We start from the raw sequence: 15,682 nt of genomic DNA on the forward strand, positions 1-15,682 counted from the left end.
TCCACCTTTATAACCAGCTAGTAGTGATCAATGACTGGTCAGCTTCCCCACTGTGTTTTATGAAGTGTCTAGGTGCTCTGTAGCTACAACTGAACTCCCACACCTGCAGCATCCTCCTGCCAGGGGAGAGGGGAGAAGAAGAGGCAGAAGAGCTGTAGATCGCCTCGCTGCTTGCTGAATGTTAGGAATAAAGTTGTCCAGAGGGTAATTGCTTTGTGTATTTCAGTTGTCCTTACTGTAAGCTATTTGTTGCATTGCTCCTTGGGAGTTCTTTGTGCTGCTCGGTTGATTAAACTGACTAAGCAAAAGCATGTTGTTGATAGAACAAGAAACACAAGATTGATATATGTACTGTATATATGTGTGTGTGTGTGTGTGTGTGTGTGTGTGTGTGTGTGTGTGATTTTGTATGAACTTTGTACATTTGTATTTGTTTAGGTCATATTTTTGTGTTTTCTTAATAATGTCACTACTTTCAGATTATTATTAAATCACCTTTGTTGAAATAAATCAAAACTATATTTAAAAAAAAGCTGGCTATGTTTTTTTATTGAAACAGTTTGTTACATGTATTATCACCTAAGCATATTCTGCAAACTAAAACTGCAAACTAAAACATTTCATGAAGCTTGAACAGCACACAAAAATAAAAGGAAATAAATGAATAAATAAAAGGATATAAAAATATCTATAACTTTCTGCAATAATCCAAACTCCAACAGGCTTTTTTGTAGTAGGAACCATGGTGATGCTAACTTTCGAGTTAGCCTTGGAAAAATCTGTCATCCCTGCAGCACTCATAAAATTGAAGAAGGTCATGTGCTGAACTGTAGAGATTTTGATCTTTTTTTTCTGATTATGGGAGTTTATTGTGTGAACAGAAACATGAATGCGTGAAGAAGTAAAGACGTACAAAATAATAAATAGCCTACATTCATTATATACAGTAGACTGAGGTAAAAGTTGTTCTTCCTGGGGTCAACTCAAGTAAAAATCACATCATAATCATGGACTAATTTAACTTTGCCTATTGAAGTATTTAGTGACACAAAGGGCGATTCTTGAAATAACACCTGCGCACTAACATTTTATTGTATTACTTTTCAGCATCAACTCTACACTCGTGAGAATACAAAGTGCACACTATCTAATAAAACTGGCACCTGGCAGCAGATCAGAAGTATTGCTATTCTCTCATTTTGCTGTTTTATCTCTGTGTTTATCTGACCAGGAAGTACAACTGCATTTACAGAAATCAACAATAAGCAGCAAGTGCACGTGACACAGTTGACACGATGTTTATTCAGTGATGACGATTTTTGAAAACAAATATATAAAAGAAGAAATAAATAAAAAGTGCATCGATTTGACACATTCAATTACAAACTTTACACGTCAGACACAGTGAAGGTAAATGTTCGGCACTTCACTTTATATAAAAAAAGCAGTTGAATAGACCTTTAGTTACAGTTCTCAGTGGTATTCTGTTCTGTGTACCGTGTTAATTGTTTACATCCACCGGTGTTGTTCTGTGCCCTGTCGTCAGGGCGGTATGTTTTTATGTTTTAATGAGCACACTACAATAAAATCTTAGTTGTTGATGTGGCAATAAAGTCTTGGATACAGAGCCGGCGACGAGCCTTATCTAAAAGAAAACAAGAAAAAAGAGTCAGCTGTGGTAAATCATCGATTAACAACAACTACACGTGCCATGATAAGATACACACATAAATATCCCCATGTGGTCCACATCAAATCATACCCATCAACACAGCATAAACCTCAGCTTCTCATCTTCTGAGTTTACCTGACAAGATCGGGTGTGTGGTTCTAGATGAACAGTCATGCTTTAACAGTAAATACACAGTCTGGATATTATTCATTATTTATTATTTGACTAGTTTTCTTCTTGATGTCACTGCTTTTAGATTATTATTAAATCAACTTTGCTGAAATAAATCAAAACTATATATAAACAAAAAACCTGGCTATGTCTTTTTATTGAAACAGTTTGTAAGCATATTCTTAAAACTATACAAGTAGAACATCTGATGACGCTTGAACAGCACAGAAAAATAAAAGGAAATAAATCAATAAATGAAAGGATGTAAATATATCTATAACTTTCTGCAATAATCCAAACTCCAATAGGCTTTTTTGTAGTAGGAACCATGGTGATGCTAACTTTCGAGTTAGCCTTGGAAAATCCGTCATCCAGCAGCACTCATAAAATTGAAGAGGGTCGTGTTTCATATTGAGCAACCAAAGTACCGAAGCACAGGTTTTCTCACATGGTGTCACATTTTAATAGGCTGTAGTGTCGTAATCAACATAAAATGAAGACAAACGGATCTGATAACATTCTTATTAAATCAGAATCAGAGTGTTTCTGTGACTTCCTAGGGAAAAAACATGTTGTGACCCATTTTTAAAAGAGCGAAAGGCTGACTTTATTTGAGGGGTCACAAAAATGATTAATGAATAACCTGCATTATCCCTGAAAACAAAAACAACAAACAACATATATATATTTTGTATTATATTTGAATAAGCAGTTGGAAAAAAATATGCATAACTTAATTCGTTTCTGAGAGTTACACTCAGATGTTGGGACAGAAAATTATATCCAAGCATATTGGAAACTACATAATACAGAATTCCTCTTTGTATGAAGTCTTTTAACCTCTTGGTGCCAGAATACTGTTTTGCATTCTGCACCAGCAAAAGAATGAAGCTTATTTCATTCACTTTATACTTTATCAACAGACTTTGTGTTATTTTTTGCTTTGCTTTATCTTTCACACGTGTGGTCCTGTCCCGTTGTTGTTCACACAACAATAAATCCTTATTAGATGGCCTTGTTATTGTGGCAATAAAGTACTGACTGTTTGACTGCGATTTCAAAGCTCACAGTTCAGTGCAAGTTTATTAGCTATATGTAGATTAACACTGGGTCACCAGTACAATGAAACGTGTTGGAAGAGAAAACATCAAAAGTTGCTGATTCCTGACCTATTTGATAGCTGGATATGAGCCTTATAAGGGAAAAGATGAGGTCAAATGTGGTAAATCATCAACAAACGATAGAACATACGATGATAACATGCACATAAATATCCCTGTGTGGTTCACATCAAATCATATTCATCATCACATAAACTCCTCATCGTCTGAGCTTATCCTTCAAGTCAGGGTATGTACTTGTCTGCTTGTTGTACACTGACATTTAATTCTGTTATTTCATTTCAAATGCATCTAATTTATTCAATGTACATCTGTTCATGACTTTCTTTTCCATCTGAACCAGAACAATGAAACACAGTTCAGTTCTGCTTTTGCAGCTCCTTCTGTGGACGTGCTCGGTTAACACCTATCGTAAGTATGATGTGGCTATCTGTGAGATCTTTCCTAAACTTACACAAGTGTGATGTAGAAACTCTGGAGCATGAATGCTGATAAAGAGCTTTTAGTGAAGTATGAGTATTGAGCATGAAACGTTTTTGACACAAGTACTGGATTTTTCAGTGAGGCAGAATGAGTGAATGCAGGGCTCTGGGGTGCAACTATTGTGGTCGCACATAAACCTGACAAGTGCGACTTAGCATTTTTTCTTTGGTCAAACTGGTGTGCCTGAGATTTAGTAATTTATGTTTTAAACAACTGATATTATCACAATTTACATGTGATTTAAATGAAGAAAAACATGCATACCCAACTTTATTCCTGTTCACGATCATTTACATAATGTGTAAAGTTATAATGTATCATTGTGATCACCTTAATGAAGTAGTGGTGCACCCAACGGGAAAAGAAATTAAAATGCACATTATTATTCAAAGTAGATGTTTTAAAACATGTCTGGAGGGGATTTGTTCATACAGTAAAGAATTCTGGTGCAGTCGAATGGAGAAATAATTTTAAAAAATAGTGGAGCGATAATAAAAATTAATGTTGCTTGAATGAACTGAGTGGATTTATTTCCACAATTATCTAAGAACAGCATGCTCTCTGCATGGTCTTTAGCTTAAACTCCAAACTCAAAAATTCTCTGCAGGGTCACCACATGATTGGTCAAGTTCAAAAAAGTAATTTTTGCAATGCAGTCAAGGTGATCAACCTGTTTTGGCTGTATGGGCCTCATTGTGCAGTAGTCTTCACTACATTTTTATTAATTCTCAGGATTAAGCTGGAACAAGACAAAAAAGTGAAGCAAGACAAGACATAACTAGGTGTACCTGAAGACATGACAAGAGTAACATGTTGAGAAAATACAAATAAACACTAATTACAGACAATGGAGGCAGCAAAAACAATAAATACTGGAAACATACTGGGATATTGGCACGATGATGTATTATAGAGAAGCTTTATGGCAGTGTGTGTATGGGTGTGATTCCTGTGAGTGTGTGTGTTTGTTTGTGTGTGTGTGTGTGTGTGTGTGTGTGTGTGTGTGTGTGTTTGTGTTTGTGTTTGTATTGCTATACTTGTGTGGACCAACCCTTGACCTTTCTTGTGGGGACATTTTTACTTGTGAGGACCTTCTGCCTGGTCCCCACAAAGAAAATGCTAGGATGAGCTCTGTGTGTGTGAGAGTGTGTTGGGGAGCAATGAGGAGGAGTGGCTGGAGTGGAAATAGGGAAGAGTAAATAAAAACACATTTTACTTAGTAACTTAGGCACTACTTATATATATATTTATATTGCAAAGTTTTCATGTCTTGAGTGAAAACCTTTAAGCAACGTGGTGGGTGAGACATATTTAAGGGGCAGTTATGATCAGTATATACTGCATGTGAAAACAGGGTGACAATGTGAGTTTGTGAGTTTCAGCTCAAGATTTCTGAGCACAGCTTTAATATTTGAGCTCACTCTCACTGGTCTGCAGGGTTAGGGTAATGTGGTAAGCAGCTGTTTCAGCTAAAAGCCCACTGTACTCAACTTTCTCAGCAACAAACAGCACACAGACACAGTTAGTGAACATAGAGGCAGATATTTCCTTCAGGAGTTAGTAGAGACCAAAAACAGAGCTAAAAGCCTTAGACTACATTCATCAGGTGAAGAAAAACGGCAAAATCCAAATGAATGTTAAAGTTGCTCTGTAACTGCTGGAAACGGTTTTCTAACAGTTTGTCATATCAAGTTGAAAAACGTTGTGTCCACATGTTGTTTGTGCTGCCCTCAAGTGGCCAAAAAAGATCAGATGTTGCAGGTTGGATAATTTACAAACTATTCTGCCTCATACATTTATATGTATTTCAACTGTTTAACTATATATGATGTATATTTAACTCTCTTCATAGAAAATGTGGCCTTGCGTGGAAAAGCGACCCAGTCGTCCCGTGGACACCCATTTGGATCTGCCAACAGTGCCATCGATGGAAACCGTGAATCTAACTTCTCAGACGGATCATGCAGCCAGACTGCTGAACAGACCAACCCCTGGTGGAGAGTGGACCTGCTGGAGGCCTACATCGTCACCTCCATCACCATCACCAACAGAGGAGACTGCTGTGCAGAAAAGATGAATGGAGCAGAGATTCACATCGGCAACTCTTTACAAGAGCATGGTGTCACAAATCCAGTGTAAGAGAATGTGACTTATGACTTATTAGTAAACTTATAGCCATGAGTTATAAGGATGTTATGACCCCAGAGGTCGTATAAACATTTATTTTGTATGTGCTTTAATCGCCTCTGTGCTTTAATGCCTCTCTGTGTTACCTGAGTGTGTGTGTGTGTGATTGGTTGCAGGTGTGTTTGGGTAATTGAGTGAGTGTAGGTTGTTCAGGGAGCTGATTAGTTCCTGCCTCGCAGCCAGAAGTTTAAAGGCCAGCTCTTTCATGTTCAAAATACTTTGCTTCTGGTGGTGCTTTGGAGATGGTCAGAGGGGAGGCTCATTTTTATGTTGCAGCAGGATTTCCCCTAGGCCCTGGTCATAACATGGACATGATCCACCCAGATCCCGATGCAACTCATCATATGATCTATTAGCTTAAAGATGATCATGCAGAGATGTGCGACATACCATTGATTTCCTTTATAAGTGACTGAATGATTGAAGTTTGTTCAATTGATGACATATGCAGTTTGTTGGCAGAGTGGCCAAGTGTTGGTATTATTTCTTTACATTGCTTTATACCTTCAAACACTGCACTATTAAACAAATCCATCCACTGTTTCCTCTCTCTCTCTCTTCTAGGGTTGCTGTAATTCCTCGAATCCCAGCAGGCAGATCATTGAAAATCACTTTAACTAGTCATGTGGAGGGACGTTATGTGATTGTGTTTATACCTGGTTCAGGAAAGGTCCTTACGCTGTGCGAAGTGGAAGTCTACGGCTACCGTGCCTCAACTGGTGAGAATTAAATATTAGGCCAAAGCCACACAAGATGTGGTTTTGTAGGTGATGCTGCAGCCTCATTTTCCATACAGCTGTGGTCACCCCTGAAGTTTGATCACATGAAGAAAATCCCTTAGAATTCTGCACAACCATGAGCCGTTTGTCAGCTGAATCTTTCCAAAAAATTTGACATATCATCATAAAGATGCAATGTTTGGAAAAAAGCTGAAGATTTTCGTTGGCATAGGCGTTCACAACATCACAACTACCTGGAGGGACTGATTCATGTTCAAGACAGTTAACGCTGTTATTTAATTTCTAATGCTTCTAAGTTATTCAGTGTACATCTGTTAATGACTTTCTTTTCCATCTGAACCAGAACAATGAAACACAGTTCAGTTCTGCTTTTGCAGCTCCTTCTGTGGACATGCTCGGTTAACACCTATCGTAAGTATGATGTGGCTATCTGTGAGATCTTTCCTAAACTTACACAAGTGTGATGTAGAAACTCGAGAGCATGTATGCTGATAAAGAGCTTTTAGTCAAGTAGGAGTATTGAGCATGAAACGTTTTTGACACAAGTTCTGGATTTTTCAGTGAGGCAGAATGAGTTTATGTTTTAAACAACTGACATTATCGTGATTTACATGTGATTAAAATGAAGAAAAACATGCATTCCCGACTTTATTCCTGTTCACGATCATTTACATAATGTGTAAAGTTATAATGTATCATTGTGATCACCTTAATGAAGTAGTGGTGCACCCAACGGGAAAAAAAATTAAAATGCACATTGTTATTCAAAGTAGATGTTTTAAAACATGTCTGGAGGGGATTTGTTATTACAGTAAAGAATCATTTTGCGGTAAAACGGAGAAATAATTTTAAAAATGGTGGAGTGATGATAAAGATTAATGTTGCTTGAATAAACTAAGTGGATTTATTTCCACAATTATCTAAGAACAGCATGCTCTCTGCATGGTCTTCAGCTTAAACTTCAAACTAAAAAATTCTCTGTTGGTTCACCACATGATTGGTCAAGTTCAAAAAAGTATTTTTTGCAATGCAGTCAAGGTGATCAATCTGTTTTGGCTGTATGGCCCTCATTGTGCAGTAGTCTTCATTACATTTTTATTAATTCTCAGGATTAAGCTGGAACAAGACAAAAAAGTGAGGCAAGACAAGACATAACTAGGTGTACTTGAAGACATGACAAGAGTAAAATGTTGATAAAAGACAAATAAACACTGATTACAGACAATGGAGGCAGCAAAAACCATAACAACTGGGAACATAGTGGGATGTTGGCACAATGATGTTTTACAGATAAGTTTTATGGCAGTGTGTGTATGGGTGTGATTCCTGTGTGTGTGTGTGTGTGTGTGTGTGTGTGTGTGTGTGTTTGTATTGCTATCCTTGTGTGGACCAACCTTTGACACCTCACCTTTCTGGGAGGACATTTTTACTTGTGAGCACCTTCTGCCTCGTCCTCACAAAGAAAATGCGAGAATGATCTTTGTGTGTGTGAGAGTGTGTTGTGCTGCCCCCAAGTGGCCCAAAAAATCAGATGTTGCAGGTTGGATAATTTACAAACCATTCTGCCTCATACATTTATATGTATTTCAACTGTTTATCTATATATGATGTATATTTAACTTCCTTCATAGAAAATGTGGCCTTGCGTGGAAAAGCGACCCAGTCGTCCCGTCCTGTACATCCATTTGGAACTGCCAACAGTGCCATCGATGGAAACCGTGAACCTAACTTTTTAGACGGATCATGCAGCCAGACTGCTGAACAGACCAACCCCTGGTGGAGAGTGGACCTGCTGGAGGCCTACATCGTCACCTCCATCACCATCACCAACAGAGGAGACTGCTGTGCAGAAAAGATCAATGGAGCAGAGATTCACGTCGGCAACTCTTTACAAGACAATGGTGTCACAAACCCAGTGTAAGAGAATGTGACTTATGACTTATTAGTAAACTTATAGTTACAAGTTATAAGGTTGCTACGACCCTAGAGGTCGTATAAACATTTCTTTTGTATGTGCTTTAATCGCCTCTGTGATTTAATGCCCCTCTGTGTAACCTGATTGTGTGTGTGTGATTGGTTGCAGGTGTGTTTAGGTAATTGAGTGAGTGTAGGTTGTTCAGGGAGCTGATTGGTTCCTGCCTCGAAGCCAGAAGTTTAAAGGCCAGCTCTTCCCAGTTCAAAATACTTTGCTTCTGGTGGTGCTTTGGAGATGGTCAGAGGGGCGGCTCATTTTCATGTTGCAGCAGGGTTTCCCCTGGGCCCTGGTCATAACATGGACATGATCCACCCGGATCCCGATGCAACTCATCATATGATCTGTTAGCTTAAAGATGATCCTACAGAGATGTGCAATACCACTGATTTGACTGAATGACTGAAGTTTTCAATTTGATGACATATGCACTTTGAGTGGCCAAGTGTTGGTATTATTTTTTTACATTATTAATTTTTTTTTACTATTTTTTACAGTATTAAACAAACCCATCCACTGTTTCCTCTCTCTCTCTTCTAGGGTTGCAGTAATTCCTCAAATCCCAGCAGGCAGATCATTAAAAATCACTTTAACCAGTCATGTGGAGGGACGTTATGTGATTGTGTCTATACCTGGTTCAGGAAAGGTCCTTACGCTCTGCGAAGTGGAAGTCTACGGCTACCGTGCTCCAACTGGTGAGAATTACATGTCAGGCCAAAGCCACACAAGATGTGGTTTTCTAGGTGATGCCGCAGCCTCATTTTCCATACAGCTGTGGTCACCCCAGAAGTTTGATCACAAGAAGAAAATTATCAAAATGCACTTCCTCTAACAAAACTATCTCTCCCGTTGCAAAGTGTTTTTTTTTCTCCTTCCTTTTTTTTTGGTAAATTGTAAGATACAGTTTCTCGATAGTTTCTGGGATTCTGGATAGCTGCAGGAACATTACAAGTTTGTTAAACATACTGTAGATTCTGACATTCAAGACTACTTACAGTTTGCAGTGCTGCTCCAATTAAACAGCAAGCAGCTTCTCATCTTGAAAATGGGTGTTTTTGGACCAAACAGTTCTGGGCACTGAAGTGACGTATGCCAGTCAGCTTTTCCTTTACAAGCTGTTGTCTCTTTTTCTGTTGGGACCCCCTCGAAAACGAGATGCTGCATCTCAAGGGGTTATCCTAAATAAATTGAAATTTTTTGTGTTGTGTGTTGTTTACACAGCTGACTGGGGTTTTAAAAATAGTGGCTACCTGCACAGTATCCTTAGATCAATCAACGTAAACTTACATCACTAGAAGTTCCTCTGGTGCTGGGAGAGTACTTATTCTAAAGTAGGAGCTAAAAAAGTCCATCAAAACAGAGTTCTAAAAACTACGATTGTTCAGAGCTCTTGTGTGTGCAAATACAATTAAAAGGGGGGTTCTTAGAACTGTGAAAAGCTTCCTCCGGTATGAAAATGTCAAATAACTTTTCCAGTTTCTTCTCACTTCTGAAAGAAGGGCAACAATGTACTAGTCCCTCCAGAAAGTTGCGATCACCAATCCCTTTGAAGTCTGCACAAACATGAACCATTTGAAACTTTCCAAAAATTTGACACATCTTCATAATGATGCAATGTTTGGAAAAAAGCTAAAGATTTTCATGGGCATTGGCATTCACAACATCACAACTATTAAGATTCAAGACCCTTTGCGTCAATGAAAACTCTCAGTGCTGATGTTTGAAATTGTGTCCTTTGTGCAGGAGAGAACCTGGCACTCCAAGGAAAAGCCACGCAGTCGTCATATTATTCTGCTCTAGGCCTGGCAAATAATGCCATCGATGGGAATCGAGCCAGTGCCTGGAGCCAGGGATCTTGTAGTCACACAGGCGCCAACTTCAACGCCTGGTGGAGGCTGGACCTGGGCAAAACACACAAAGTGTTTTCTGTTAGCGTCACCAACCTCATAGAAGCTTCTGCCAGACTTAATGGAGCTGAGATCCGGATTGGAGATTCTCTTGACAACAATGGCATCAACAATCCCAGGTAGTTTACAGTTAGCTTGTTCATGATAATACAACTATGATTTAAAGGTGTTATTGATAACATTCAGTCACTAAATGTGGCATTCATCTCCCTCCTACCATTGCATTCACATCACAACACCACTCTTTTTCAAATCCATTTCCCACCAAGTGATTGCCAGTTTGAGCACTAGCAAGCGTTAGCTAACTGTGCTAATGCTTGGCACATACTGCAACTCTACCATTTACATGTTGTTGTTTTTTTCACACAAAACTATCAAGACCTGACAAACATTTTCTAATTACTGATTCACAATCATAATAATATTGATAAGGAGAGGAGATATTTGTTTGTTTGGAACAACACATTTATTAAGAATATTCATTTGAAATAAGAGTTTTGGTAATGATTTATGTCTATTAAATTATTTTGTGAAACATTTGGAGTAGCTATTGATTTAACTGACCATTTGATGAGTTAATTGAGTCATTTCTTCTTCTGTTAGGTGTGCTTTGATCTCAAGCATCCCTGGAGGTTTCACCCGAAACTTCCAGTGTAACGGGATGGACGGCCGCTATGTGACCATAGTCATCCCTGGAAGAACTGAGTACCTGCATGTGTGTGAGGTGGAGGTCTATGGCTCCAGTCTGGATTAGGTTAGAGGAAGTTCATAATTCATAACAATAATGTTTAGCAGATGCTCGTGTACAGACTCATGCTCATGAGCTTCAAATTTTTATATCAATGACATTTGATTTTGCAGATGTTTAGCTGATCAACAGATTCATGTCACATGGATTCATGTATCCCCCCTGTACAGTATCTCCAACCATCACATAAAATGTAGGTCTATTATCTCCCTGAATATTAATGTTGATAAATGTTGATTCTGTGTGAGATAATTGTTTATCCAGGTTGCAAAAAAACATGTGAGTAAAAATTATATTTGAGTGTTAAAAAAATGCACTGTTAGAAATTTGACATTCAAACTTCATTATGTCTCGTTATCGATCACAAATAGCAGCCAATTGAGAAGCATTTTACTATTGTTTCAATGAAAAACAAGATATTGTTTATATATGGAGAGAACGGCACATGTTAGATTATATTTCCTTTTCTTTATGTCACGTGTCAAAATATATATGTTACAAGGCTTAGTAATGTGTTTTTAGGTACTAATGTGTGTATTTCATTTAACCTACAATGACAGTAATGTTGTAATGGTGTGTGTGTGAGTATTTCTGTTGTTGTGAGATGTTTCTCTCTCTTTTATATTCCATTATTATCACTCTATACCTTTCTGAGTAGAGATTGAATTATTCTGGTACTGCAGAGTACCAATTCACAATAAATCAAACTGTGCCAAACTTCGTGTTCTTCATTTTTACAGTATAGACAGGAAGAGAGAGAGTGAGACATCAGTCCTGCAACAAGTCACAGTGAGTCAGGGCAACAATCACCGCTGTATTTATATAAGACTGAGCAGGGCGACACGTCTAGTCTGAGTGAAAACACCTGGTCAGACATGAAATATAAAAGCTGAAGTGTGTCCAGTGTCCAGTGTGACCAGCACGCCTGCAGCCAGTGCTGGGCTCCTTAATGGAGCGTTAAACCCCTTTAGAAATGGCAAAACCTTAAGTGGACCATTGCCAAGTCTCTGAAAGCCCTGAGATCCCAACTTCTATTTTGAAAAGACATTATTTACATCCTTTTTAAAGCTACAATCTTCACTGTAGCTGCTATACTAAAAGCATTCACACGCACACCGTCTGAAGTGGGTGCACAACGTTTTTTCAAAAATATTAGGGATTTTGGGTCTCTGGGATAAATGTTATGTGGACTATGAAGCTTCACTTGACTTTCCATCTGCATGACTAATGACTAAGCTTTCATTTTTTAGAAGAACTTCTCCTTTAATCTATAATAATGTTTCCTACTTAATAAGTTGATCACATGTACCGCATGTAAAATCATAAACAGACACATGTAGTGGAGCGAAAAGTCAAATATTTCTGACTATTAAGTGGCACTGCAAACACTTGTACTTTAAGAATGGAAGTACAAGTACCTTAGTTACTTTATTACTGTGATGTAAACAGTGTATTGTGTGATATTTGTCTTGCTCATTGGTATCTACATGGATGACCTCCAAAATCTGATTCACAAGAAGGGAAGTATTGTCATCACTGCGTGCAAAATCCCTTAGAATTCTGCACAACCATGAACCGTTTGTCAGCTTAAACGTCCCAAAAATTTGACATATCATCATAATGATGCAATGTTTGGGAAAAAGCAGAAGATTTAATTTCACAACTACCTGGAGGGACCGATTTATGTTCAAGACAAACACATATTGGGGACCCTTTGCATACCTTAGTTACTTTATTACTATGATGTAAACAGTGTGATATATGTCTTGCTCATTGGTATCTACATGGATGACTTCCAAAAACTGATTCACAAGAAGGGAAGTACTGTCAACACTGCGTGCAGGTTAACATCATGTCACCTTTGCTGAAATAATCCAATACTATAAAAAACGTTTGTAAAAAGTGTTATCTCCCAAAATTACTCTGCTGTTGTTGATACTAGTATTTTAGAAACAGCACTTTGTGCATTTACTGCTTGCTAACAATGAGGACTTTGTTATTTTGGGAAATATGCTTATTCTTAGTTGTTGTTGCTAATTAGGCAGGTAAAACAAAGAAAGAGGTTATTCAGTGATGGAATGTAACTAAGTACATATACTCAACTACTGTACTTTAGTACAATTTTGAGGTACCTGTATTTTACGTGACCATTTCCATTTTATACTGCTTTATACTTAGGATAGGGGGAAAAAAACACTTTGTGACCCATTTTAAAAAGAAAGAAAGGCTGACTTTATTTGAGGGGTCACAAAAATGATAAATCAACAACCTGTATTATCCTTGAAAACAAAAACAACAACAAATAAATCTTTTGTATTCTATTTGAATAAGCAGTTGGACAAACATCTGCATAACTTAGTTCGTTTCTGAGAGTTACACTCAGATGTTGGGACAGAAAATTATATCCAAGCATATTTGAAACTACATAATACAGAATTCCTCTTTGTATGAAGTCTTTTAACCTCTTGGTGCCAGAATATTGTTTTTCCATTCTGCACCAGCAAAAGAATGAAGCTTATTTCATTCACTTAATACTTTATCAACAGGCTTTCTGTTATGTTTTGCTTTGCTTTATCTTTCACACGTGATGTCTTGTCCCCTGTTGTTGCTCACACAACAATGAATCCTTATTAGATGGTCTTGTCATTGTGGCAATAAAGTACTGACTGTTTGACTGCCGTTTCAAAGCTCACAGTTCAGTTCAAGTTTATTAGCTATATGTAGATTAACACTGGGTCACCAGTACAATGAAACGTGTTGGAAGAGAAAACATCAAAAGTTGCTGATTCCTGACCTATTTGATAGCTGGATATGAGCCTTATAAGGGAAAAGATGAGGTCAAATGTGGTAAATCATCAACAAACGATAGAACATACGATGATAACGTGCATATAAATATCCCTGTGTGGTTCACATCAAATCATATTCATCATCACATAAACTCCTCATCGTCTGAGCTTATCCTTCAAGTCAGGGTATGTACTTTTCTGCTTGTTGTACACTGACAGTTAACGCTGTTATTTAATTTCTAATGCTTCTAAGTTATTCAGTGTACATCTGTTCATGACTTTCTTTTCCATTTGAACCAGAACAATGAAACACAGTTCAGTTCTGCTTTTGCAGCTCCTTCTGTGGACATGCTCGGTTAACACCTATCGTAAGTATGATGTGGCTATCTGTGAGTTCTTTCCTAAACTTACACAAGTGTGATGTAGAAACTCGAGAGCATGTATGCTGATAAAGAGCTTTTAGTCAAGTAGGAGTATTGAGCATGAAACGTTTTTGACACAAGTTCTGGATTTTTCAGTGAGGCAGAATGAGTTTATGTTTTAAACAACTGACATTATTGTGATTTACATGTGATTAAAATGAAGAAAAACATGCATTCCCGACTTTATTCCTGTTCACGATCATTTACATAATGTGTAAAGTTATAATGTATCATTGTGATCACCTTAATGAAGTAGTGGTGCACCCAACGGGAAAAAAAATTAAAATGCACATTGTTATTCAAAGTATATGTTTTAAAACATGTCTGGAGGGGATTTGTTATTACAGTAAAGAATTATTTTGCGGTAAAACGGAGAAATAATTTTAAACATGGTGGAGTGATGATAAAGATTATTGTTGCTTGAATAAACTGAGTGGATTTATTTCCACAATTATCTAAGAACAGCATGCTCTCTGCATGGTCTTCAGCTTAAACTTCAAACTAAAAAATTCTCTGTTGGTTCACCACATGATTGGTCAAGTTCAAAAAAGTATTTTTTGCAATGCAGTCAAGGTGATCAATCTGTTTTGGCTGTATGGCCCTCATTGTGCAGTAGTCTTCACTACATTTTTATTAATTCTCAGGATAAAGCTGGAACAAGACAAAAAAGTGAGGCAAGACGGGACATAACTAGGTGTATTTGAAGACATGACAAGAGTAACATGTTGAGAAAGGACAAATAAACACTGATTACAGACAATGGAGGCAGCAAAAACCATAAAAACTGGGAACATACTGGGATGTTGGCACAATGATGTTTTACAGATAAGTTTTATGGCAGTGTGTTACGACCTTAAAATAAATAAGGAAACACAGGCTCAAACACAAGAAGGCCAGTAACATATGAAAACGCTGACTCAACGCAGTCAATTCAAAAAGGAATATTTATTGACAGTGAACAAACGGCTGTAGCCGAAATCAAACCCCGATAATAGAAATAACCCCAAACAAAACAAGGGACAGGAGTTCCTGGCCAAAATTAACAAAAGAGAGAGGAGACCCCAGACCAGCCTGCCACGACCGTCGCATCCGGGATCCCTCCCAACTAAACCTACCTAACCAAAATAACTAACCTACAAGAAGAAAACAAGAAAGAGACGAAAACAGGACTACCAGGAACTCCAACCCAAAAGTGAAAAATAATAAAGCCCTGGCACTCTAACAGGCCAGGGAACTAAAACCAAACAAACTCTGCACACACAGAGCAACCAACAGAACTGTGCGGCCAGCGCTGTCTCCCTCCTCCGGCACCACACCTGCAGAGAGAGAGAGAGACAGCGCAGCCCCGCTGCTACCTCCTTTTAACATGCTCAGGTGATTGCCAGCACCTGAGCTCAGGCAGAGCAGGGCGGAGACAGGACACATACAGGTACTGCTACCTGGGCACACGTAACACAGTGTGTGTATGGG

The sequence above is a fragment of the Pagrus pagrus genome, assembly GCF_965226575.1.
Source record: "Pagrus pagrus genome assembly, chromosome: 7".
In the NCBI taxonomy this organism is placed as follows: Eukaryota; Metazoa; Chordata; class Actinopteri; order Spariformes; family Sparidae; genus Pagrus; species Pagrus pagrus.